General features: G+C 49.0%; 1 protein-coding gene across 4 annotated transcripts in view; it reads right to left on the reverse strand.

The window, feature by feature from the left end:
• SLC24A3 (solute carrier family 24 member 3) overlaps window positions 1-25,888 on the reverse strand; it is a 465,640-nt gene that overhangs the window by 99,044 nt on the left and 340,708 nt on the right. The window lies entirely within an intron of this gene.

Here is a 25,888-nt window from a genome sequence, read left to right on the forward strand (position 1 = left end):
ACCTGGTGCCGTTCTAAGTGCTTTACATGCATTCATTCATGTAGCTGTCACAATGACCCCACAAGGTAAAAACTATTAACCCACTTGACAGACAAGGAAACCGAGGCACACAAAATTTCAGTAATGTGTTCAATGTCATACAGGTAGCAAGTGGCAGAGATGGGATTCAGTCCCAACAGTGTGACTCCAAATTCCAAACTCTTAATCACACTCGTAATCGCAAGCTTTTCAAGATGCCACTCCGACCAACCCCTACAGTTCTGCGGAATCAGCAAAGACTACAAAGGGCGATTTTCTGCTTGACCGCAGAGCTAGATGGGGGTTACCAGACTCAGGGGAATATTGTAGACAGCTCGGGATGTAGAAGTGTCTTAGGTGGCAGTCTATGTTCTAAGTTTAAGTCTAAGTTCTAAGAGTCTGGCTGTCAGGGAGACCTCAAATCAAAGTCACTGGTTAGAGGAATCCCAGGTCTTCCAGGACTACTTAGCATCCCTGAAAGCAGCCTGGGGCAAGCACTGTCCTGGCCCAGATGCTGTGATGGATCTCAGAACACAATTGCCAGGGTGGTCAGTCAATTACAGGCCCACCTCGGAGATATCGCAAACGTAAAAGTTATATTTACACTATACTGTAGTCTATTAAGTGTGCAATAGCGTTATGTCTAAAACTTCTTAATTAAAAACACTTTATTGCTAAAAATGCTAAGCATAATCTAAGCCTTCAGAGAGTTGTAATCTTTTTGCTAGTGGAGAGTTTGAAATATTTCAAGAATTAGCAAAATGTGACACAGAGACAATGAGGTGAGCATGTCTGATATGGCCCTGACAGACCTGCTCGCTGCAGGGTTGCCACAAACCTTCAATTTGCAAAGGATGCAAGAAAGTGCATTAAAGCAAAGAGAAATAAAATGGGGTATGCCTGTACTCTTACTGCAGTCGGAAATCTGAGACGCACGTTCTCAAGGTTGCCACTTATCCAAAGATGATCGACATTCGTGGGCGGGGGGGCATCTGCTCTGGCCCTATTCTCATCAGCACTCATATCTACCATTTGGAGAAAGACCAGTCCTCACTGGAAACACACCAGATGTAAAGTGCCTCCACCCTCATCACACTATTGAAACTGCTTATCAGATCCGTGGACACGTACCACTGGGAGACAGAGAGCACCGTGTGAGAGAATCAAGATTTAAAAAGATGTCAACAGCCTGTACTAAGACAAACAAGGGCAGTGTGAGAGGGATGAATGCAAAAAATTCTCGCACCTAAATATAGAACAGGGTGGTGCATGGGAAAATTACCCATGCACCAGATTGGAGCTGCTCCAAAATTCCCATGAGCCAAGAATGAGACCCAACTGCTACATAGACCGATGCAGCCTCCAGGTGCATGAAAGGGCATTTCATGGGATGGGTAAGAGGTCAACATCTCCCCGTGCCCAGCATCGGTCATGACACACCTAGTGCACAATATCCTCCAGGTATGGACCGCGCGCTGGGATGGAGACGTTGACCATGCATGAACATCCCAAGGAGGAACAGGTGTCTTGAGGCCAAGTTCCGGAAGAGTCGTAGGGAGAATTGAGAGAGCTGGGGCGCAGTTCCCATCCCGGGTGGAGGGATCTGAGGTTGATCTGAGATCGGGGTTTCATTATTGATTAAGCAGGGAAGAGATGTATTTCACTTTGGTAGTGAAGGCAGAAATGGCACCAAGGAAGGAGGGAGATTTGAGCCCAGCAGCATAAAGAAGAAGTCTTCCAAAAATTCACAGAAGCACCTTGCAAAACGGTGAGCTTGGTATCACTGAATGACAAGCCAAGGAGGATGGATGGACACTTAATTGTGAGATTTGTCCTTCCATCAGTCAGTTGCCAAATGGATACCAAACACTGTTAAGGTGCTGGGGACACAGCAGGAAGCAACACTGATGAACTCACCGGCCCCTTCACACTCACATCCCATGGGAGGAAGGTCTCTAACATATGAATATAGAGTAGATGATATAGCCTGTCCTGTGATGATACCTACTGTGGAGAAAAACAAGAGAAAGGGGATTGAGAGCTCTAGGTGGGGATGTGTGTGACCTTTTCAGCGGGATGACAAGAAGATCTCATGAGAGGTGACATTTGAATAATGAATGAGGGATGTGGGAGCGTGAGCATGGCTGTCTGGGCCAGGAGTGGTCCTGAAAGAAGGAAGAGCAGGTGCAAAGGCAGGAGCTGGGGTGTGTCTGTGAATCAGCGAGGAGCCCAGTGAGGCTGGACAGAACGGAGTGAAGGGAGGGATGTAGGAGACGAGGGCAGAGGCCCCAGAGGCCAGTGTCCAGTTTTTCCTCTGAGTGTGATGGGCCCGAAGGTGGGGCTGAAGCAGAGCAGTGACAGCTCCACCTTAGACCTGCAAACGTCATTCTGGCTGCAGGGGGACCACTGTGGGGCCCGCCACAGCCATCCCGAGGAGGGACGATGGTGACTCGGCCAGGGTGGCCGCTGTGGAGGTGGTGAGAAGTGGTTGGATCCTGGCTGTATTTTAAAGGTAGATCCAATAGGGTTTCTTGATCACCTGGACATAGGATATGGGGTATGGAGTCAACTAAGGATGACTCAGCCCCTAAAAAGATGGAGACACCCTTTACTGACGAGCCTGTCAGGGGAGCAGATTTGCAGAAAGAGTCCAGAGCCCAGGCTTGGACATGTCTGAGATGTCCCGTAGCTGACTGAGGACAGGGGTCTGGAGTCATCAGCATGGGGTGGTATTTAAAGCCACAGCCTGGACACGACTGTGGAGAGGAAAGAGAAATGGTCAGAGGGCAGACACTCTGGTTTTCAGTCCAGTGAGGGTTGGGGGGCGAGGGTGAGGACAAACCAAGCAGGGAGGCCGAGAAGGGGCGGCGGGGAGATGGGGGAGAGCCAGGACGTGTGCAGCCCAGAAGCCAGGGGAAGAAAGTGCTTCCAGGAGCGAAGCACTGTGCTAAGTACCGCGGTTACATCAGGTAAGAAGAGGGCCGAGAGCCAGCTTAGATTCAGGTACTTGGAGGTCACTGTGACTCTGGTGAGAGCAGGTACGGGGACGCGAGGGGCACAGCCCTGATTCGGGTGCAGTCAGGAGCCCACTCGAGGGCTACTCTACTGGGAGAAAATGTGGCCTGAAAACTCCCTAATGTCCCCTTTGAACCCGGAGATTCTAGACTCTTATGTTTTCATTTTGGAAGAAGTTCTGATTTGTGCAGGGCTGTTGAAGAGGAAAAAAACGACCCCAATTCCTAAAGATCAAAAAGACTTCAAAGAGGGTCTGGCCTTGACCAAAGGCTCAGCAGCAGTCAGATGTATTTCCCCAAGTCTATCCATTCCTCCAGTGGCTTTATGGATGAAAAGGGCATCAATCACTTATGGAGGCTCTTCTGCTCAGAGAGTCCTGATTGAGGAATCAGGAATCCTGGTTAAGGTATCAGACGGATGACTGTTTGCAAAGAATCTCTCGAACAGTTACAGCCACTGCCTCTCCTCTCTCTGTCCCAGGAACCATATCAGTGATGGACTTAACCTTCACTTTCAAGACTGACAAACAGGCAGAGAAGTGTAGAATCTTGCAGTGGAGACAGGCTGGATGAGATGCATCTTTTATCCTACACTTAGTCCACAAACTTATTGAATTAGCAGCATTTTGTGTGTTGAGGAGATTTTCCCCAAAGGATTCCTTCTGGGCGAGAGTCACTTAGATTAGGTCTATCATGCATTCTGGTTCCCCTTCCTCCCATCCTTCTTGAAAAAGGAACTGAGCACCTGTAAAACCAGTATCTTTCCATGACAGTAGCCGTGGACTCTGCCCCTCTGCGGTGAGTTTCTGGAATGCGGTGCATGGAGATCACGGCTGGTTTCCTGCGCCAATCACTTCCACGCACATAGGCTGGTCTCCCAACTTCCAGCACCTGTGACTTTGCCTGAAGGTTCGCCAGCTGCCAGAGCCTGCTCTGCCCTCACCTAGAGCAGGCTGAAGTGCTGGGGAGTCCCCCGCCCCCGGGGGGCAGCCCTCCACCAGGATTAACGGGAATTGATGTGCACATACCCCCATGCCCTCCCAGGGGTCCCCTGTGGGACTGAGTCTCCAGTGTCCAGAGCAGTCACCTGCTTGATAGCACACCCTTGGGTGCCTTCTTTTTTTTTTAATGTTATTTTAAAAAATTAATTAGTTAATTTATTTATTTTTGGCTCTGTTGGGTCTTCGTTGCTGCGTGCAGGCTTTCTCTAGTTGCGGCGAGCGGGGGCTACTCTTCGTTGCAGTGTGCGGGTTTCTCATTGTGGTGGCTTCTCTTGTTGCGGAGCATGGGCTCTAGGTGCGCGGGCTTCAGTAGTTGTGGCTCACAGGCTCTAGAGCGCAGGCTCAGTAGTTGTGGCACACGTGCTTCATTGCTCCGTGGCATGTGGGATCTTCTTGGACCAGGGCTCGAACCAGTGTCCCCTGCATTGGCAGGCGGATCCTTAACCACTGCGCCACTTGGGAAGTCCCTGGGTACCTTCTTTCTCTCCGTGGTCTCTCTTTCCCACCGTCCTACCAGAGTGTCCTGGGATCTGGTCCCAAACGAATTACTTGCTCTAGAATCTTTGTCTGAGGATCTACTCCTGGGGAACATAAAAGTGGATTTGGGGGGAAGTCTTCAATATCCAGTGTCCCCTAGGTCTGTGTGATTCCTCTTCTTGGCCATCCTTACCAGGAGGAGGATAGGCAGCTGCCTGGGGGATGTACGTGGCTTTGAGCTGTGGATGAGTGGGGTGGGAAGGTGCATGTGTGAACAAGTGGGCGGGGCCCCATCCAGCTCTACCCTCCTGACTCCAGCCCAAGTTTCCTCATCTGTCAACTGAGTGAAGTGGGCTAGAGGTAAGGTCTATCTGCATTAACGTTCTACATCTTGAAGAACGAAAGTGTAGCTGAAAGGTCCCAATGTACCCCTGTGTAAGTGAAATAATATTTGGTAAAAAAACAAAACAAAAACCAAAAAGAAGAAAAACAAAGGGAGAAGAAGGAAGTGGAGGAGGACAAGGGTGAGAAGAGGAGGAGGAGAGAAGAAAAAGCAAAGAAAGAATAAGAAAAAAGCACCAACTTTCGGGAAGAGCTTTATTTCATTGGAACGGGAGCGACGGAAGGTAGCAAGCTCACAAGGAGAGCAAATAAGCAGTTTTCTACCCGGGTTCCCGGTATGCAGTCCAACACTGGCATATTGATGTGGTGAGTACAAAGCGAGGATTCGTGGTTATGACCAAGACGAACAAATGCTCCCTCAATTGATGGCAAACACTGCGAAGTTCATTATTTTTATCACTTCCACCAACTCCCGAGAACACAGAGACACCCACACTGAACACTTCCGGATCTCGAAGTTCTTTTTCAGAGCAAGAAACCTCTCCCATTATTTAAAGATAATAAACATGCGGAAAGCTAGCAGAGGAAAAAGACGCCTACACGTAAACTACTTGAAATGAGAGGAAGTTGCATAAGTAAAAAAAGTTCTTTTTTTTTTATCTTGAGAAATAAAACCTATGGACCTAATGTTTCCCTAAAAATGTATGTTCTAAGAGCAATCACGCCCCGCTTGCTATAATGAATGGGATTGGAATCAAGCATTGCTTGTCCCTTGGTGTAATTTCCCCATAAAACGGCGGAAGGACATGGGATTACAACGCCATCCCCCCATGCTTTATTTTCCCTTAGTCATAGAGAGAGTCTGGGGGAAAATATTCAAGAGTTTCATCAAGTTTTCCAAGTCTCTGTCCTAATCCTTTAACATTTGAATGATTCTTTTTGGAAGGATTATGGGGCCTGTGTCACCGTCCTTGTCTCATTTTCTTCCTCAACTGTGAGATCCTCATGTATTAACGTCTTTGTGACTGGGGTGTGAACAATTCTCCAACACATGAGCTTCATGAAAGCTGCATTTTTATGGGACGTTAGAACGTCCAACAAACACCCATAAACTGGACACAGTGGCTGAGGTAATGGGTGGGAAAATATGCTATTGTTAAGTAGGGAAAGTTGTATGGGGGGAGGCCAGTTTTTTCAAGCGCTCTGCTCAGTAGTGAATATTGGTGCTTTGGGAACTTTGCCTCCCTGTGCAAACTGCTAACAGCAGGGGCTTGGATAATGAATACTGGATGCAGATCAACGAGGACCCCCGGCTCCATCATACATGATACCCTCTTTCTGGCACTTAAAGGAAGCACATCATCATTCTTCTTTCTTGAAGCCTTATTGTGACATGGTGATTTTACAGAGACAACAAAAGCACACCTGAAACATGCAGCAAGTGTTGCTAATTTGCAAAAACAGCTACTGAGTTATGCCTCTTCATAGAACGGCGTGTGCTGATGGGACACAGACACCGAAGGACCGTCTTTAACTCCTGCTGTAGAAAAATGTGCTGGGATCTTGAAAACTATACCATTCATTTGGTAATCATTTACCAACCTATAACTTCACATTGTTTGTTGTCTTGACACATATTTACATCTCATAGTGCTAATTAATATTCACATGTTGATGTATTTTCTCGACACCCTCACCCCTGTATCACCATCACCAAAGAAGCATATACCAGAAGAATCAGTTTGGACAGACAGGTTTAGGAGTCTGTTAGAGATGATCACTGACAGACATGAATAACAAAATAAAACTGAAAAGACTGCTATGGGAGTTTGAAGAAGAGAAGATTATGTCCACCTGGTGAAATCAGGGAAGGCTTCTTGCAGGAGGTGACATCGAATATATACTTGTAGAACAAAAATGACATGCAGTTTCAAAACTGGTGGATGGTGTGGCATGAACAGAGATGAGGAAGGGCATTCCATCCAGGAGGAACAGCACACGAGGAAGCACTTTAATGAGGTAAGACTCTGAGGCACAATAAGCAGTGGTTCAGTTCTGTTCTAAGTGTGGATGGGTTAAAGCCAGCCAGAAACGGGAAATGACCATGCAAGGTGGGCCTTGCAGGCAAGAGACGAGGTCAAGGGGAGGTTCACGAAGTTTAATCAGTGTGAAAATGGATTTGAGGAAGAGAGGAAAAGGAGCAGAAAGACGGGGTGAGGGGCCCCTGGTAGTTCAGGTGCCCAAGAGTGAAGGTCTGCGTCGGACGGTGTCAGTGGACTTGGAAAGGAAAGGACAGATACAAGAAATGCTGTGATGGAAGAATCGATCAGATTTGACAATGGGCTGGACGTGGAGAGTCTGCCATGAGGTTGAGGCTTAAATTGTCAGCGACAGAGACCAAGGGATGCACTCAATGCACCTGAAGAACTCGGGGGGGAAGGTGTTATGGTTGACTTCATATGTAGCTTGACTGGGTCACGAGTACCCAGATAGTTGGTTAAACATTATTTCGGGGCATGAACGTGAGGGTGTTTCCGGATGAGACTCCCCAGTGTGGGTGGGTGCCTGGGCCTGAGGAGAATAAAAGGCTGAGGAAGAAAGAATTCTTTCTCTCTGCCTGTCTTTGGGCTAGGACGTTGGTCTCCTGCCTTCAGACTTGGACTCGGATTGGAACTTACATCAATAGCTCTTGGGGTTCTCAGGCCTTTGGACCTGAGTGTCCTACACCATCAGCTCTCCTGGGGCCTCCAGCTTGCTGACTCACCCTGCAGCTCTTGGACTTCTCAGCCTCCGTAATAGTGTGAGCTGAGTCCTTATGGTAAGTCATATACATATATATTTTTGCATATATAGTGTATATGATTTATCTGTTTATATACATACATCTGTTCTCCGGAGAACCCAGACTAATACTAATAGTCAATGGGTAGAGTCTAGTTCAAGGTTTAGACCTTGATTTGGAGGCTGTCCCAGAGGACCCAGGTTGGAAAGGTCTGGCAGCCCATTTGCAAACTAAGTCCTGAGGATGCGAGAAAAGTCAAGGCCAGGGATGGAGAGTGCGGTGCCCAGCAGAGGAAACTGAGGTCCCGAGACCACATGAGTCTGTCCCATATGAGGGGGATGGGACTAAGGGCAGCTCTGTGCGGGAGGGATGTGCCCACTGGGGTGAGAGAAGTGACGATTCAGGGGGAAGAAAGCGTTTTGCAGAGCAGAGCAGGTGAAGAGGGTGCCCGGTGGGAAGAGCTCACTGGATCTGTGTCCAGGAGGAGATGTTTGAGGAGCTTGAAGGGAGTGGGGGCAGGAGAACAGGCATGTCACAGGTCATAGGTTCTGCAAGAATATCTCCGAGTGGACTCATCTTTCTGGTGGCTTCCTTGAAGATAACTGTCTGGACCCAGGCAGCAGGTCCCCCTCTCCTTCGTGCATATGCATCTCTTTGTTAAATCAGGAAGGGCCCGGAGGGGCAGCAGAGGGGCAGGACCAACAGGTGGACCACGTGTAAAGCCCAGCTTGGCCACACACAACGGAATGGCCGAAGGGGGCCGGGCTTGAAGCACGGCCACGCGGTTCCATGCATAGTGGGGCAGTAACTAGCCAGGTGAGTGGGCAAGCCCCCCGACCACCGCCTGCCCCACTCAGCATCGGTCCACCCGTCCCCCTGGTCGTTCTTCTGTGGTTCATGACCCTCCCCGGCTTTCTTCTCTCTACACCCTCAGTCCTACATGCTCGGTGCCCCTTTGATCTCCCTCCCACCCGTGAGGGCTGCACACATGCCTTCTATTTATGTTTATGGACAGAGAGGAGGGCAGTTAGCACCCTTCCTTGGGCTCTAAAAATTCACCCATCAGAATCTGATGAATACCATTTGCCAAGCAGTCGTTCACATTCAAATTTAGTGAGAAGTCTTGGAGCTCTGTTGGAGCTTGAAATCCCCTACAGTTAAATGGGTGTTTCTGCATTTCAGCACCAAATACTTTTTAAATACTCTGAGCTATGGAATAAAAAATAAAATCAATACCAATTGCCATTAATTCTATGGACACTGAACCAATCTCTGCCAGAATCATCCCTGCTGTAAGAAGTTCAGTTAAATGATATAAGTCGCCCTACCCCACGTTGGGAGCTCTAAGGCCTCAGCAAGCAGTACCTAAAACAAGACAAGTCCACATACACACACACACCGGTGAGCAGCGCATTCAAGGGGAACCCAAGCGGGCAGTCACTCTCCCCTGCACCCCAGGACCACGTTCAGTTAAGGAGTCTGTTAGCACGGGGCTCCGGGCACGATGCCACAGGCCTGCTTTATCTCAGGACATCGAAGTGTGAGGCTGCCTAGTTCAGACGACTTTCCTCTGCTGAGCTGCTGACCAGGGCCAAATAGCAAGTCTGGGTGAGGGGCGTCACGAGGCCTCACCCAAAGGTGATTCCAGACTTTGGAAACGACTACTCCCAGCCTAGGGGGTACGAGCTGGGTGTCAGAACTGGCTTCAGAAAGTGGGCACAGCTGGTCAGAACCCGGAGGACCAGGGAGGGGCGGTCTCTTCCTCTGAGTTCTATGGAATCTCTAGCTGCTGCTTCCAGCCGTCATCGGATGGAGGAGCTGGAACAAAAGCAGCCCAATAGGTAGAATTTCTGTTTCCTTTCAAAGCTCTTAAGTTGTACTGTTTTATTTTGGTTTGGCAAGTTCAACAGACTGATTTGTGGGGAAAACTGAAGCTTTAACAATTTGGTGGTTGTAACTTGCCAGGAAGATGTGGAAAAATCAGGTCACTAAACAGAGACTCTGCAGGTAGGTATCAGAAAGCCCATGCTGTAAAGAATGTTTCCCCCAAAGAAGACGGCACGTATGACGGCTCTGGATGAGCAAATCTGACAATAATGCGAACGGCAGGCTGTGGGGTTGAACCTTCATCTCTTAAATGGCAGTGAATATAAATTGCTGCAAATCCTAAGAATCAGATGACGACAGCTTCCGAAACTCATACATTGCTATGAAATTCTAGCAGCAAGGCTACATTTTATAGAAAGAAAGAACGGAAGGAAGGAAGGGAGGGAGGGAGGAAGGAAGGAAGGAAGGAAGGGAGAAAGTGGGTGGGGGAGGGAAGGCAGGAAAGAAGGAAGGAAGGAAGGGGAAGAGAAAAGAAAAGAAAGCAAAGAAAAGACCTCTTTTGTGGAGAAAGCTTAGTAGAAGTCCTAATTGGAAACAGACTATTTAAGCTGTGGACTAAAGTGATTTAAAAAAAATTATAAGAGAAAGAAATAGAAATAAACATGGTGAAAAAGTCTTTAAACATCAGCCAGCTGTGGCTGAACTGGGTGAGTACGGAGCTTTAATTAAATCTGATCAATCAAACACTTCATACAAATTGTGACATCATCCCCTTGCTCATTCCATGCTATCTCAGGGTTCCCAAAATCTAGGACCACTTCAGGACTGAGATGAAGTCCATGTGGTCTGTTGCTTTTTCCTGATACTGCTTGCCTGTCAAAAGTCTGATGCCACAGGCAGCTATGCAGGGAGGTAAGAGCATGGATTTGTCCGTGAAACGGATGTGGTCATGATTGCTTGCTCTGTCATTGGCTGGAAATCCCTGATGTCTGCTTTGTCATTTGTCAAATGGGGGTAACTTTTACTGTATTAGTTACCCACTGCTGTGTAACAAATTACCCCTCAATTTAGCAACGTAACACAATAAACATTATCTCACAGAGTTTCTGAGGGTTTGGAATTTGGAAGTGGGGTTGTTCTGGCTCACGGTCTCACTAGGTTGGGGCCACAGTCATCCGATGACGTACAGGCTGGAAGAGCTGCTTCTACGGTGGCTCAGTCTCACGGCAGGTAAGTTTGTGCTGTTGGCAGGAGGCTCAGTTTCTCTCCAGGTAGACCTCTCCACAGGCCTGCCTGAGTGTCCTCACAACATGGCAAGTGGCCCAAGAGAGAAAGGGATGCAGAAGCTCTAGTGCTATAGTGTTATGGCCAAGCTCAGATGACACACACTGCCTTTTCCACAATATACTACTGGCTACATGGATGATTCCTGATCAGTGTGGGAAGGGAACCGAAAGGCCTGAACACCGGGAGCCTGGGGTCAATGGGACACCATCTTGGGGACTGCCTACCACCTTTGTCAAATGTCTTCATTTTCCAAACTGGACTAAATTTACCCTGAGGTTATTACAAGGAATAAATAAGGAAATGCATGAGCAGCGCCTTGCTCTCAACAAAGCCTGCCCCCTTGCGCTAGGATTTGGGGCAACTCTAGTCTGGGGGACACTCAGCTTAGGCACCATGGACAGAGTCTGGGAAGTAGAGGAAGCACAGCTTTAACAGAAATCTGACAAATTACAACTCAGAAGAGACGGCTACTTAACCGTGGAAGGTGGACCAACAAAGTGGCCCCCCCCATGGACAAATATTCCAACCTGCTGTTCGTAATACACCTCCTGATGGCCCAACCAAATTCCAATATTTCCGCACCCAAACTGGACTTCCCGATTTAACTCTTGGACCTGGAAATACCATAAACCTGGTTCAGACCAAGCGTTCTGATGTGGGTGAGGGAGTGGAGGAGAACGGGCCCCCGAGTGGGGGGAGGCAAACACTAGAGCCGGGGACCAGCTGATCAAGATGCTCACCAGGAAGATGGTCATGCTGAGAATTTGAAGGAAAAACGGATAAGACTGGGAATAAGAGAGTGAGGAGAAGACGGCCAAGGTTAATGTATTCATCATCTTTCAGGAATGGAACAGAGGCTGAGGGGGTGGGAGGGGCACTGAATGGAGGTCACGGAGCTCGCGAGGGATGGCGGGGAGAGGAACATCGGGGGGAGCAATTCCTCAGAGCCAGCAACCGAGGATTTTGCGCCAACCCTCCTCCACTGCCCCCGGCACCCACGGCTGTGGTAGAGACTCACACCTGGGAGACGTTAGCAAGGTCCGCACATGGCATCTAACACCTGGAGAGATCTCGGGTAACACCCGAATTTCCGATTCCTTTCCGCCGTCTGTGACGCCTCCCCAGGGAAAATGCCCCTAATTATTTCCCTAGAACATGGTCCTGATCGCAAGCAAACCCTTCACCAGGTCTCAGGAGCCCACGCCAGGCCCGCCTGGCCCCCAGGTCCTCCTTCCCCCGGGCCCCTGCTCTCCAGCAGCACTGGCTTTCTCTCTGCTCCCCTCACCTGCCTGGAACGTTCTAGATCGTCACGAGGCTCCCCCCTCATACCAGTCAGGTCTCAGCCCCAGCGTGGTCTTGTACCATCTGCCGTGGCTCCACTGCAGCCCCCTCGCTCCCTGCTGGTCACTAACGTTACCCTATTTTACTAACGTCAGACTACTTCTGTCTGAAATTACCTTGCTGATGTATTGGGTCCTTGTTTACCATCAGTCTTCCCTCTGCTAGACTATAGTCACCAGGAGAACTCAGGGGCCTGTGCTGCCACCATCACCTCCCCAAACGCTGGAACTACCACTCAGGAAATACGCACTGATGGAATAAATAACTAGACCACGTTGGTGCTGTCGGGGCTTGTAAAGACCTCTGCTGCCTTTCAAAGAATAACAGCCACTGGAGTACCAGGCCTTCCTTGGAAATCCTTACACAGACCTGGAGCTATGGGGCTCAGTGCAGACCCAGAAATGACAGAGGTGAAGGCTGGACATTTCTCTCTGCACCAGGCTCTGTGGACGGGGCACCGAGGAAGCTGGAGCCGGCACCCCAGGAAGTCACAGCAGTTTTTTCGGATCGTATGCACGCATGGCTCCAAGGCCGTGCCAGAACCCTTGGTTCCAAAACAAACAAGCAATTTAATGAATAAAAAACTAAAAAAAGAACGGAAGGGAAAACGTGGACCCAAACTCTGCAAGCTCCAGGAAACTTCTTTCTTCTGATGGCTCAAGGAATTCCTGCTCTCAAACAACGGCTAAGTGGTTTGACAACAGCCAGCCTACTGGGCAAACAGGTGTTCAGACCCCCAAAGGATTTGGTCACAGATACGAAGTCATTTTGAACTATTTATGGAGTCTATTGATTCCATCTCTGATGGAGCTTGCTTGATACATGAGCACCAAAAGCCTGCAAATGACCTCAGAAATATCCACTATGGACCCCGCTTCCACACTGTTCTTTTCTTTGGAAGCAGAGAGACATCAGGGACCCTGAAGCTGAGGAAGTAAAAAGTCTGCACACACCATCATCCCCCGCTGAGCAGCCCGGCCAGTCCGTGGGCAGATGCTGCGGGGTGGCCAGGAACACACAGACCCAAACCCCACAGAATTTCAGCCCAGGACTGGGACGAGGTGAACTTAGCCCCAGCCCTGGCCAAACCGGGGCCAGAGACCTGATGATTTGTAAGGCCTCTTTTCCTTCTAAATCACACTTGGCGTCTGTCGAGGTGGAGCTGGCGGGGGCAGGGGGCTGGAGCCGGGGGCAAGGAGAGGCAGAGAGGGCAGAAGGTGACCCACCGCTGGGGTAAGAGCGACAGAGGTCTTGTCTCCGCTCTGTTCCAGCTTTGTGGGGAAGGCACTGAGGCTTTCTCTCAGGAAGGCTCACGGGGGCCTTAGAGGCAGTGCGAGAGATGCCAGAAAGGAAAGCAAACACTTCACCGGGGACAGGCCTGAACTTTGCCTCCCTTACATGAGTGAAAACCCATCTATCTGTCCCCTCAATCTTTCCTCCTCGTCCCTGAAACAGAGTTGATTCCCTTACAAAAGAGAGAATGGAGAACAAGGGCAGAGTGGGCTGGACACATCACTCAGGGCAATGCCAGCCAACGTGGGACAATGAAGGGCTCGCCCTCCGCCGCTGCATGCTAGGGAAGCTCACGGGGCTGGGTTGGTTTTAGAAGCTGATGATACAAAGAGCCTTAAAATCCATCTAGTCCTCCACCACATCCAGGACCCTCCATAATCAGGGCACGTATAAACGTCGTTCAGAAAAGAGTCTCAGTTTCCAAAGGGAGACATCCTCTTGTTTCTCACTTGGAAATACCCACCCTCCCCCAGGTCATCCGTCTCAGCACTTTCTATAACAGGTTCTAAAACAAAAGTTTCAAGGATGCCCTGGACATGCCCTGTACATCTAGACCAGACAGAAGAGCTGTGTGACAATCTAGGACAGCCTCTTCCTCCAATCATGAGACAAGTTCTATGACCTTCCACGGGGGCTGGGGGGCGGTGCTCTGCATTGTTTTGCTCTGCTGGTTTACAGAGTCCCATAGAGATTAAGGACACAAATTCTAGAACAAGCCTTCCTGGTTCTGAGTTCCAACTCTGCTACTCCTGGATGTGTGGTCTGGGGCACGTTTCCCCACCTCCCTCTCTGGGCTCTGTTTTCTCGTCTATAAAAGGAAGAAAACCAATATCTACACCATGGTAGATATAAGGATTAAAACAAGTTAATACATATACTCTTGTATCAACTCAGCTGAGATCCCAATAAAGATTAGCTATTAATCTGAAAACTGTCTTTACTTTAAAATAAAAGTAAATTGAAAAATAGATAGGGAGCAGAAGAAAGTTGTATATTGTTAAAAAAAAAAAAGGTTGGGGGGCAGAGGAAGCAAAGATGCCATGGGGATGCTGGGACACCTGTTTTTAGAAGCTGCATGTTGCAGTGACCAAAGGTAGAGCAAGAGGGGTAAGATATAAGGTTTACAGTAGGATGACCAAGATCTTAAAATGATTAAAGCCAAGGGTCTAGTGTTATCTGACAGCTGACCTAGCCCTTGAATCTCCCAGCTGCTGGCTACCATATTGAGTACCCTAATTCTAACAACTGTAGCCATAGCTTGATCTTGGAAAAATAATCACAAACAAATAAAGCCAACGAGGCTGTTTTCTTTCCCGTCTCCCGGGGAGTGGCACTCATGTATGCCCACTACAAGAAAGGAAGAGTTCCCGTCGTTGCCATGGAAAGAGCATCCCCTGTGGTTGAGTCAGGGGAGCGAGAGCCCCAGGCCCACCGCTGCGCCACCTCCCTTTGCCTGTAAAAGCCAGACGTTTGGTACATGAGCTCACCTGTTGCCCCAGATGGTCCGTACACTATCTGGAAAGGTTAATGACTATTGTTTCTTTCTCTTGGAGATTCAGGTTGAGGAGGGAATAAATTCTTACTTCACATAAATAAATTGAGATTGGCCAGAATAAAAAAGAAAGGACCAGAAAAGTATTTTGTATATTTAAAAAAAGCCCCCAAAACCAAAAGAACAAAATTTTCCTTGGTCACCTCCCCTGCTTCTCTGAGTCCCTATTGCCTGATGAATTCGCGGGTAGTGATATGGCTCGAGAGGAACTCAGAGAGCCTGGACAGCCCCATGGTACCGCAGCCTCGTACGATCTGATGAAATATCCCTGCTTTATCTGGACCGAGGTTGGGCAGGGGGAGGGGCGGGGGAAGGGGACAATGGAGATTATGATGGGTCAAGACACACCAGGTTAGATGCCGTGGATTTCAACTGTTCTGATCCGGCTTCACCATATGCAAAATCACGACTATGAGCTCCTAGGCGCCAACTGTAAATTCACAAAGGCTGGTTGGCACGAGACGGGCAGTGCTGTCCAGAACTCAGGCATCCCTGTGTCTGGGATCCTGGAAGGAGCTAATGAGGTCCTTCCCCACAAGTGACACCAACAGGAGAGAGCTGGGGGGCTGCTCGGTAAGGCTGAGCCAGGCTCTTGGTGACAGAAGCCACCCAGCCCAGTGGCCAGTGAGTAACCAATGGCCAAACAAACTTTCAATTAAAAACAATCTCATACTGTGTTTCAGTGACCCTACCATGTTTCTGGATCAGACACACCATGGGAGACTTCAGAATATGTTAGATAAAGGGCTGTCTATTCTCTGTAAACAAACTCTCCAAATTTCTCATGACCAGTTTGTTCTCATTTGTAGAGTCAGGACCCATGTATATCGCTCAGGACAAAAATCCCAGAATCTTCCCTGATTTATTTCATTCGATCACCCCCATTTCCAATCCACCAGCAAATCCTCTTGGTGTCACCTCCAAAAATATTCTAAATCCAGCAACCACTTCTTATATTTACTGCCCAGATTTCAACTCACGCCTCACCACTGGTTTCCCCGCTACCATCTTGTCACCATCGGGTTCCCTTCTCCACGGAGTTGTTGGAGCGAACTTTCCCAGAGGAAAAATCAGATAATGTTACTCTACAGCTTAGAGCCCTCTGACAGCTTCCGACAGCACCCGAATCCCCACCATGATCTGTCCCTGCCAGAGCTCTCTCCCAGCCACACCCCTCCCCCCTTCTTCACTAGGCTCCAAGCTGGCCTTTTCTCTGACCCTCAAACACACCGTGCTTGTTCCTGTCTGAACACCCAACTAGTCCTTCCACCTGGAACTCTCTTTCCCAGGTCTCCATACGGTGCTGCCTTCGTGATTTGGGGTTCCTTTGCGACACTTTCCCTGACCACCTCCCTAAAGCTGCCCCTCCTCTTCCTCTGCAGTTCCCCCATCCCATTGCCCAATGCATTTCCTTCAAGGTCTCTTCTTCATACTATTATGTGATCATTTATTGGTTTCCACACTCTTTGTCCGTGTCCCCCCACTGGTCTAGGAGCTCTAGGAGGGCCGGGACCTTTCCCATCCTGCTCAACTCTGTATGCCCTGTTTCTGCACATAATAGGCAGTGAGTGGAGATCCTCAGAACACCAATCAATTTGTTTCAAGACTGTGTCTCAAGTTCTGTTTCAATCCACCTGGTCTTTGGGGCACCTGATGGCAAGTTGTGACAATGCATCCACACATCTTCTAATGCCCCAGGCACTGGTCAAATAGCTCCTGGGCGTGTTTGTGTCCAGCTGTGGGGCACCGTGAACTCTCTCTCTGATCCATACAACAACCCTCCCCTTCTCTGGTATCAAGGGTATCGCATCACTTAGTAAATGCACCAAAGATTGACCGTGTGCTCCCCATAGGCGGGCAATTCTCTCGGCACTGCGGACAGAGTGGGAACCAGCGGAGGGAGGCTGAGCTCTCAGGGAGTTCACAGCCTGGCACCGCGATCATCTCCCTCACTTCTGCAGCCTCCTCATGCATCCCATCATCGCCAGGCTGGGGGTGGTCAGTGCACACACCTCTTCCTGCTGCCCTTGGCATTGCTCTTTCCTCACTCTAGCCTGTGAGGTTAGCCCACCAGCCTTTTACAGCATCCCAGGGGCAATGGCGGTCTATACGCTTGGCCGGCACGTTCCCTCTGCTCAAAGAGGAGCTCAAATGTTTGAAACAGTGGCTGGAACCAGAGTCTTTCAAAAATAATTTAATTTTATTTGGTGCCATTTTCTTTATGGAGTGGAATTTAGTAGTATTTTCTCACTCCATTACACTATCAATGCTCGCAGAGGGACCCTCCCTGGAAATCCTTTATAAATCAATACCTCTTTTCCCACCCACTCTCTGTAATCCTTACTTTGCTTTATTTTTCTTCACAGCACTGACCACCCCTGGACACATATACCCTCTCCCTATTCACTATCCTACTATCTCAGACTCTATCCCTCTCTCCATTCATCCACCCATCCATCCATCCATCCATCCAACCATTCACCCACCCATCCACCCATCCACCCATCCACCCACCCACCCATCTACCCACCCATCCACCCATCCACCCACACATCCACCCATCCATCATTCCTGTTGGATATTCAACACCCTACAGCCTGCTCCAACTCTGTCCTTTCTTCACTGGTGTCTCACCAGGGCCTAGAACAGTGCCTGGTACACAGCAGGCTCTCAGAAAACATTTGTTGAATCAATGAATGGACTTACTGCCCAAAGAAGAAATATAATAAACATTTCCCCCAGAACACAATCCATGGATTACTACCATGGGTTTAAATTCACAGGTGATGATATGAAGAAACAAACCACCTTGAGTTAATATTATTATGCAAAGACAGGCTTGTGATTCTAGGTACTGGATAGCCACAGGCCTCGGGGGCCAGTCGTCCCCAAAGCGTGAAATGTGGTCTGTTCTGTCATGGCCCCTACAGTGCCCTGTGAGGGCGGGGTGACAGGAGGGGAGACGGGGACTCCGGGGGACACCGGGCTACGGGAAGAGACGCAGCGGCCTTCCTCATCCTCTGCACACGCACAGTCACCACTTGCTAACATTCTGGTCCCTTCTATCTTGGCAGCTTCCCGGTGACTTTCCACCTGGGATGGAGTTAGAAGGCCCTGATTGGAATTCTTCACCTTCCCTAGTTCTGCAGGCTCTGCCTGTGAATTAAGGGCATGTGTGCTGGGGCGGTTGGTCTCTGTGCCCAGGCTGGGGGTGCCTGGGGTCACCTGGCAGTTTCAGGGAGCTCAGGAGTGGATTGCGGGGCCCAAGATGCCAGACCCACCAGAATGGAAGTTCAGCAGATGCCACACATGCTACCTTGGGGTGAAGGAGGCATTTGATGGCCCACCTTCCCCTTTTCACCGGGTCACGCCCTTCTGCTTCCTTGGCGAGGCGGGTTTTACTGGGATGGGAAGGTGCTGAGCTGTGAATGGGGAGGATGGCTGCGGTATGGAGGGAGCTTAATGTATGAGGCCTCTGGTCCAGATCTACTGGCGGAGCTGGTCTGGAGGGGGATCTTCCCATTGCTGTGCTTTTAGGACCCCTACAGCCCTAAAAGCCTCCCAACTTAACGGTTCTATGACTGGCAGTTTACTTGGCCTCTCAGAGCCTCAGTTTCCAATTTTGTAAAAACACTGTCCTTCTCAGAGTGTTCTTGTGAGGACCAAAGGGGTTGATACGTATAAAGCCGTGAGAATAGTGCCAGACTGACGACTAGGGATGCTTGTTAAAGAGAAACAATTAAACAAGCATCCGCCAGCCAGATAGGCTTCTGTCCCCGCTCCACTCACCCTTCAGCCCCCGATTCAGCTGCTCGTGGGGCGGGGGTCTGGCTGTAACCAGAGGCAGCATGGGGGGTGTGGCGTCTGTCTGGGCATGATCATGACAAGAAAATGACATTTGTGCCCTAAAGACGGACATTCCTCTTGGGGTGGCACTCAGCGGGGCTGGCTGTGAGGTTCTGGGCTCCTTGTACATTGAAAGCCCTCACCAGCACCGAGGGCAGCATTTCCAAGGACCTAGACGGTGACCTGAAACTCTATCCCCTTTACCCATTTTAAGGAGCAACGTGAGACTTAATTACACGGAAGGAAGGTTCATCCCCAGCCACAGAGACTCCTGCTGTCCTCCTCACGTTCTGGAAGGATGCATCTCAGGTCTCGTTACTGCTACACCCTTTGCGGGACGAAAGGGAAGTGACCTCTCCATTTTCTCCCACACGATTGAAGAGCGCCATTTCAGAGGACCTCTCTTGCAAACCCAAATGCATCCAACAAAACTAGCAAAACATTGCCACGATCACTTTAAAGCATTTGTAACAGCCCTAGTCTTTGCTGATTTGGAGGTGCAAATGAATTGGACAGAATGTCTCAGAAGGGTAGTTGAGTGTCATGGTACAGACACTGCTGGACCACAGAATGAGAGGGTGAAAACCCCCCTTAAAAATGGGCAAAGATTTGAACAGACTTGCCAAACAAGATATATGCATGGCAAGTAAGCGCATGAAAAGATGTTCAACATCATGACTCATCAGGGAAATGCAAGTTAAAACCGCAACGAGGTGCCACGCATGCTCACTAGAATGGCTAAAATTAAAACGAAACAACTTGATAATACCAAGTGCTGGTCATGATGCAGAGCGGCTGGAATACACATATTGTTGGTGGGAATACAAAAGGGCTTCAGCCACTTTGAAAAACTGTTGGTGGTTTCTTATAAACATACTCACCATATGACCCAGCAATCCCACTCCTGCGTTATTTACCCCAAAGAAATTAAAGCATATGTCCACACAAAGACCTGTGACAGATCTGTATGCATTTGAACTTTTATGTTACACCAGCCCAGGGAACACAGCCAGTGAGGCAGCACATGATACTACACAGGCTTTGTTCTGTAGTCATTTATCTGCTTTCTATGATAACCAGGGACCAAAAGCTATATATCTGAGGTGGAACCAATCATATCCTTACCTCTGGGGAGAAGGAGGAAATGGGTGGGTGGTTCTTGAGTGATCTAAGCCAACTGGGTAACTCTAGTTCTCGTGCCACAGTGACTGGTTCAGAGATGGTCAGGTGGCCTGATTCGGCCCAATCAGATTTTTGTTTGATGATGCCAGGTGAGGGATGAAGGGTGGGGAGATATTCTCCTCCTTCCTGGTCAGTGTGAAATATGAGGCCTGAAACTGCTACAGCACCCCCCTCCTTTTATGCCATGAAGGAAAACATGTATGAGGAAGGGAACAGAGGAGGTTAGTGACAAGAGAATCACAGAAAATGGTGCTGGAGTCTTGATCAAACCATGCCTGATGTCCATTTTCTTCTGTATTTTTCAGACACTAATAAATTTCCATCATTTAAGAGGCCAAGTTAGAGTTGGGGATTTTTTTGTTACCTGAAACCAAAAACCTCTTACCTAATCTAGATGTGGGATCTTATCTCCAGAGATCATTTCAGGGAAGTAGAACAAACCAGGAACAAGTACTGTGAGCCAAAGTCAAAGCGAGCACAGAGATCTGGGATGAGGATGCAGAGGCCATCGAGATGGAGCAGCACAGAGCTGTGAGTGACCCTAAAGGAACCCTGGGCCAGGAACAGCAGCATATATCAGGGAAAGGTCAGGTGTGGGGCTCTGTCAGGACCTGGCCTTGTGGGGGAACGGCCAGGGAAAAGACACCAGGGAACAGTGAGGGAGACGGCCTCAGGCAGGCAGACAGCCAGTCACAGGATGGGGGCATCAAGAGGGGACCATTTATGCTGCCTGGGCCAACTGCCCAAGGAGGGCTGCCTCTTGCCCAAGGTCAAGCTTGGTCTGAGAATTGAGCAGAGCTAAGCCTGCAGATGGGGTTCAAGCAGGTAGAGCTGCTCTTCTGATTCAATTGATCTGGACTAGGGCAGGGGATCTGCTTTCAACAAGGTCCTCCTGAGGCAGGCGGCCTGCAGATGACACTGAGAGAAACTCTCTTTTCCTGGAATGTGGGAGAATCCAGTGACTGCACCAGCTGGACCTGACCTTGGCCTTGGTCTACTCCTGCACCACAAATTCTCCTCTCCGGCTCCTCACCGGATCAAATATTATAGCATCCTGCCTCCCAGGTGAGGCCTCCACCTGCACCTGCCCCCTTCCTTTCTCCGCAGATCACTCATTCTCTTCCTTGTGCCTTTTTCCCCGCACTCTAGTGGCAGTGGCAGGCCTCCAGCTCCTATTTTTAGGTTTGGCAACTAGTGGGGTGAGGTCTTCAGCCTCGCCTGTCCTCAGTCCCTGGTCTCTTGGGGAAACTGGATGCTTCTCAGAACTGGAACTTGATAGGTGATGTGTTTGTTGTTGGGTTTTGTCTGGGGAACAATAAGCCAGGAACCAAGGTGTACAGGTAACTGGGGTGGTCTGTGGACCTCTCACTGTGTTTCTTAGCCTGAATCCCTCATCTGTTTGGTGCAAGTGTAAGCCCAGGAGAGGACGATGCCATCTGATTACAAGAGGAGCTTCTACCTGAGCACTTGTTGGGCTGAGAGCTTCCATCACCCAGCTTGGGTCACCACCATCGTGCTGACATGTCTATTCTTCGCTTTGTCCCGAGCTCCTACACTCAACATTTCTAAGGAACACACACGAGCTAAGGGATAATTATAAGAACCCAATAATAACATCTGGAGGTTTTTAAGTCATAAGTTTCCCACGTGGAAAGAGAATGGATTTTATAGTCAGCAGATGTGGGCTCAAATCCAGGCTGAACTACTTCATGGTAGCCCTCTGTCCCCAGATACTCAATTCCCTGTCTGTAAATGAGGACAATACTATCTTAAAAGTCAGGGGGTGTATTTCTACAAATATTTATAAAGCATCTAGTGTGGTGCTTGCAGTTTGGTGAAACTCAATAAATAGTAACTTATTATTTTTTAACATATATAGCATCTATCTGGTTTTTCTTATTTTTTCCATTTCTCTGCTGAAATTACCCATCCTCACTTATTCTTCCCACCTTTCCCTATTTAAGACAGATGGTAGACAGTTTAAATTCTTTTCTGCCAATTCTTGTATCTGGATCATCTGTGGTTTACTTCTGCCGCTGTTTTCCCTTGGTTATAAGTGTGTTCCTGCCTCTTCACAGGTCCTGTAATTTATTGTTGCATCCTGGAAATTATATATGGAAGAGTGAGAACTGAAGAATAATACTGGTTCTTTTCCCTCTGGAAATTTCCAGCTCTTCTCTCCTCTGTTGACTAAAGGGAGGAGGTGATTATTCAGATGTCAGCCTGGGTTCACATGTCAGCTCACCTCGGCTCAGCCCAACCGCATCCAGCTTCCTAAGGAAGGGCCAGTCTCACAGTTCTTATCAGGGTTTGGTCTGGCATTGCAAATTCCCAATTCCCTTTGGGTGCCTCCATTTCAGGTCTCAGGAGAAGGTGGGAGATGGGGCAGATGGAACGATTTCTTTCTGTTCGTCGGCCCTGCCTTCACTTCCGTTTTTTTTTTCTCAGCAGATCTGGGGTGGGTGGATCAAAGCATTATTGTCCTGGATCGTCTTTCAGACTCCGGTGCATCCCACCTCTCTCCACCCTTGCTGACGCTCAGCTGACCTGTCTCCACCCCGTGAAGTTCTGGGTCCTGCTGTTCCCCTGCATCCAAACCCACCAGGGCTCACAGCTCACGTACGATGGGCTGCTCTCTCTGGAAATCAGTTCATCAAGCCTTTCTTGTCTCCACTGTTCCTTGATATCCATATAGAAGGATGATTTTTACATTATCCAGATTTCTCTTTGTGCTCCCATGGGAGCTCAGGTCTACTGCATCCCAAGTGGAAGCAAAAGTACCTAGAATGGCAGCTGTTATTTTGAACAGGAAGGGCTTTCCCTATGTGCAAGCTATCCTGGCCCTGAGCTCTTGGGAGGCAGCCTGGCACTGAGGCTTGTCTTCTCCCAGGGAGCTGGAGATGAGACTCACCGGACGGCTTATGTTTGAAGGCTGAGTTTTGAGTTTGTAGCCATGCTTTATGGACCTCACTCATATCTCCCCACCTTTACCATTTCAGGTCCTTCCAACAGCCAGCCTCACATGTCTCTTTGCTTAGGGGTTTTCTCTGGACCCCAAAGTCCATCCTGCTTATGCCCAGAAAATTGGAATGTTGGGGAATTCACATCCCTCAACGGCAATCCTTAGGCAACGATGGGGGAGGCTGGTGGATAAACACCCCTGCTCCCTCCCCTTTGGGTGAGATAACTTGGAGGCCACGTTCTACACCATCTCCCAGTCCCCCCAGAAGCAGTCAAACCAGGTGCCCACACTGGGGACTTGCTGGGAACACACTTTCCTCGGCTGCTTTTTCTTCCTTATCTCACTCCCCAACTTCCTGGCTGGCCTGTCCTGGGATCACCTTTTAGCTAAACTACTTGAACTTGAACTTGAACTTGTGGGTTAGATTCTCTTCTGCGGAAACCCAATCCAAGGCAGGTTTCCATTCAGAGGCACCACCTCTGGGTGCTGCCTGGGTTTGTGTAAAGGGGCCAGCACGGACACGGTGTTAGTTGAAGAAAGGCAAACCCAGCCAAAATTAGGTGGACCTCACCAAAGAACATCAGGCACGTTTCTAGGATCCAGGAGAGCTGACAAGGGGGCTCATGACAGCCTGTAATAACCGGAATATGAAAGTCCGGTATCTGGGATTCAGTTAAACTGTTTACTGTCTGTCTGTGGTTATGCTTTTAAAGCTTAATACACTCTGAATGGTAGATTTAAATTCATAAGTACGTTGTTTTGCAAAACTGGCATGAAGTTCTTTCAATACAATCCCTGAGATACATTAGCAGGTTGCCTCCAGAGCTTGGGGTTCTCTCTTTGTTATTACTTTTTGCTCTTAAATAAAGAAACTTTGCAGGACCACAGCCCTGTAAACGTCTTGGCGGGATGCCAAGAATTTCTCTAGAAGCCACTTTCTAAGAAGCAATTTCCTTCTTGCCCCATAAAACTCCCCAAAGTACCTTAGGCGAACACCAAAGCACTGGCTATGTTTGCAAACTGCAAATACAGCAGACATTTAATTACATCGAATTCATCAAAACCCTAATTGAGACAGGAACTCAAACCTTATGGCTTTATTACTTTAATTTCAGATGGGTAGCAGACTTGGTCACAAGCAGCCCTTCACGCCGGGATACATTAGAGAGAGGCCCACGGGCACTCACTGGTAATTCTCCCAGCAAATGAAAGTGTGGAGCAACGTAAACAACACTGCTAAGTGTGACCCACGACTAGATTTATTAATCAGCTCAATTCCCCATATCCATCATTCACTGTAACATTCCTCTGTACCAACGCCACTGCCGGGGAAGGCTTCTCAATAGGTAAGGCAGTGCCTGTGTCTCACAGATTTTTGTTTTCCTCCCACTGATCAGAAAACACAGAGGCAAGGACCAGTCCTCTGAGATCATTCTTCTACCAACTCCTCCTCCTCTTGATTCTCATTTAGAAGACCTTCTCCCTGACTTTCCTGTCCCTCCTCACCAGGCATCCTGTGGCTGTTCCACTACTTCATTAAAAAGTTCTGTCAACGGGTAGGCCAAATTATTGCAGTGACCTAGGGTGGAATCTAGTGGCAGGGAGCCCAGGGAACCTTATTCTTCTGAGAGCTGATCGTGGTGTCTAACTTTTATTGAGCATTTACCATGTGGGCCAGGTGTTGCTTGATGCGGAACATGTTATGTTTCACCCTTACAGCGATGCTAGGAGGTAGATGCCCTTGTGCCCATCCTATAGACAAGAAAACTGAGGCTTAGAGAGGTAAAGTAACTTCTCCAAGGCTCCACAGTCAGCAAATGGCAGAGTCAGGATTCAAACCCAGGCCAGTCTGATCCCCAGGCTCATGTTCTTTCCAAAACATCATTTTTCTCCCTCTGCGAAGACTTCTGGGATTCTACAAAGGTCTGAAAAAGAGAGCTGGGTGGCCTTGGAGCTCTCTGAGTGGACACAGGACAAGGAGAGTCAGAAGGGAGGGTCGGCCCCCAGAATCATCCCATGGGCTGCGCCTAACACCATTGTGGTAGTTGGTGTTTCTCTCCACAATCACGTGAGATGAGCTTGGCAAAGACCTTCCCGGGGTGGGGGGTGAACTGACTGATACCAGCACTTGCTAAAGCTCAAGAAGCAATGTGTCTTTTCTGTTCTAACCAAGCCAATGATCACCCTCATCGCTAATAACTTATGAAACACAAATGCATTCCACCCACCTCCTATGTAATTAGCTGCGTGGTATTTACTCAGCACTTTCCAGCCAGTTGTTTCATTTCTTTACGTTATTTCTCCCCCTTTGGGCCTGACTTTGCATCAGGCTTCAGGTACAAATGACTAATGAACTAGCGACAGCACTAATACTCATACTGCTAACGGTGACGATGCTAATTAAGACAGTGCTGACAGCCACAGGCTCTGCAGAATGTGACTTCATGTCTGGCAGGCAATGAGAGGGCGGCCGGCACAGGTGAGAACCAGAAAGTACAGACGGCCCCGACGGCAAAGACGGACACTCATTTTTTGCGATACTAACCACATTTATAGGAGATCTAAAAAAACGCCACATCGTGGGTCCACAAAATCTACGACAAGAGATAAGTGACTGAAAGGATGAAGAAAGAAAATGTTCAGTCTTGCAAGTTGGGTGGAACTCAATCACCGCGTACGGACCCGGCTGCCCAGCGGCTTCCTCTCAGAAGTAAGCATCCACCTGTGGGCTCTGGAGCCGACCCCTGACGAGATCAAGGTGTCCCTCTGCCTGTTGCCCAGAAGCATCGAACCCACCAGGCAACCCAGACAAATCAGTTGGCATAAAGAAGACAGACAGGAGTGAAAAGCAGGCGATGCGGAGGGCAGTGGTGCCAGGGCGCAGCCGGCATTATAGACTCTGGCGTCTGCCTGAGAGTTGGGTCGAGCTGGGCGCCCCTGGCCAGCTGACCACACGACGAGGGG

Source organism: Balaenoptera physalus (assembly GCF_965194825.1).
Source record: "Balaenoptera physalus genome assembly, chromosome: 16".
Lineage (NCBI taxonomy): Eukaryota > Metazoa > Chordata > Mammalia > Artiodactyla > Balaenopteridae > Balaenoptera > Balaenoptera physalus.